This window comes from Halyomorpha halys, unplaced genomic scaffold (assembly GCF_000696795.3).
Source record: "Halyomorpha halys isolate HHAL.00 unplaced genomic scaffold, Hhal_1.1 Scaffold176.1, whole genome shotgun sequence".
Lineage (NCBI taxonomy): Eukaryota > Metazoa > Arthropoda > Insecta > Hemiptera > Pentatomidae > Halyomorpha > Halyomorpha halys.
Window position 1 is genome coordinate 720,321 of NW_027106234.1, and position 2,147 is coordinate 722,467.

Genomic DNA, 2,147 nt, shown 5'->3' on the forward strand with positions numbered 1-2,147 from the left:
ATATATAATTTTAAGTAACGTAAATTTTGAAATATAATTTCCTTTTCAGTTAACGTAAGTTAAGGACATAATAGCCTTATTTACATGTTATAGAAAGAATTTCCCTACAATTTTTCCCTACCTCCCCTCCCACAGTATTCTAATTTTTTTTTGTTTTAAATTTAGATTTATCACTCCTTCCATTACAAACTCTCTAACCACTCAAACCCACTAGTTTCTAACCTTGCTTCCTCTTCCATTCCTGACAATACTCCGAGGCGCCTGAAAAGAACATGGCCTCGAGACCTACTAATGTAAAACGTCATTAGAATGCTATCAATGTATAATCTCTACACGCCTTTAACACTCCAATTTTGCTGAGATCAAATTTACTAAATGTAATATAATTGTAAATAGCAATAAAAAAAAAATTACATATAAAAAAAAAATTTTTTTTTTAATTCTTCGTAAAATGCTGACAAAAATGAGTTAAATTTTTTAAGCCCCTCTTCCTAATTTGGATAAGAAACTTTTTTATGCCTTATGTGTACCTTTTGTAGTTAAAAAGTTGATAAATCCCATCAAATGTTGCTCTCACCCCTGTCCAGATGTAGTCGAAGGTAGATACGCCACCTTCGACTACATCTGGACAAACGACTAACCTGGAATCCTCACACAAGACTGAGAACTGCACGTCGATTTTGACTATTACAGCACTTACTGGACAAACGGTCTAAACTTCTAATTTATTACAAAAGACTGATTTATATGGCAATTATAAGGCCTATCTGGACATATAGAGTTGAGCTTAGGGGCTCTAGGGAATTTAAACATATTTAACCAGTCTCAAGAAAGTTTAAGATTATAAATATAGCTTACTCTTTCACTTCTTTAATTTTCTTCATGAATTTTGTTTAAAAATGTTAGGAAAAAAACTGTTTTATATCAAGATAAATTAAAAAAAAATATGTATATATTTTCTATTAACAAAAAAAAGTAATAATAATAAACCATATGTAGCATCCATCTGGTTTGAATAGCGTTTTAGAGACGCTCTGTGAGACAAACTGGTCTAGCAGAGTTGGTCGAAAAGACAATCGTAAGTTTAGATATTCCAGAGAGGACAGCAAGCACATTAGCATACGAACAAAGCGCTTGGTAACTCATGCACTCTTGTATGACGTAGTGTGAGTGTGAGGAGCATATCAACACATCGTCTCTCTTCTTCTGCATGTTCATCGATCGAACAAAATTGTTAGCCCACGATCTAGAAAATACGTCTGATCGAAAGTTTATTTTTGAGGACGTTGTTGCCGAAGCAGACTGGTGGTGTGAGGGTTCTTGAATGCTTGGAACTTTGTAAGTTCGAACCCCACCTGGGTTAATTAATAGATATTTCAAAAATGTCCTAGAAAGAAAAAAATGAATAATTAATTACTGCTGTTTGACATGAAGGGAGGACAGCACGATTAAAAAAGTTTTATTTCTTATGTATATTATTGTCAAAAAATTAATTTATGTTGATGTTACATAAAAAAAAAAATTTGAACTTTTTCATTAGGTGTTTTTTTTTTTGTATATTCTTCAGCATAAATTTACTAAATAAAAATCCATTGTTTTCTAATACTACATTGTTTTGTTTAGGATTAGCGCCCTTTTAAGATTGGTATTAGTTTTATGGCTCATATTTTTTATTTTAATTTCACTCTTTTTAATAATGGCATAGTAAATGTTAAGTACTTTACTTTACTAAGTGTATGACTTTAGATGTTCCAAGACCTTTGCGGCATTAAACCTTTTAAAGACATTTATGCATAAAGTCATGGCCACTGCGGGGGCTCCCCTCTTTGGCAATCAATCAAAAGATCCTCTCCTTCGCCCCAAAGAAAGTTGCATGTTTGTATTTGGAATCTTTCCAAAGCTGTTGTAAAAACAACCTGAAAAACGATTGCTCTATTGTTTCTATGAATTAATTACAATGCTGAAGACTGTTTGTTAATTTAATGCTGGAACTCGGCCAAGCGATCGGGGAGATATATCCTATGAAGAAAGGAAATTGTCACAACTGACGAATATTTACTTGCATAAAGACAACAAAAACTAAAACTATAATTTCTAACTGGAGAATTATTTTTTTTTTTTTGTTTGTTAGATCATTTTGTTGTTGT

The 2,147-nt window shown here is 32.1% G+C and overlaps 1 protein-coding gene across 1 annotated transcript in view; it reads left to right on the forward strand.

Moving 5' to 3' along the window:
• LOC106679082 (semaphorin-1A) overlaps nucleotides 1-2,147 on the forward strand; it is a gene marked incomplete in the record, with an annotated part of 426,223 nt that overhangs the window by 141,318 nt on the left and 282,758 nt on the right.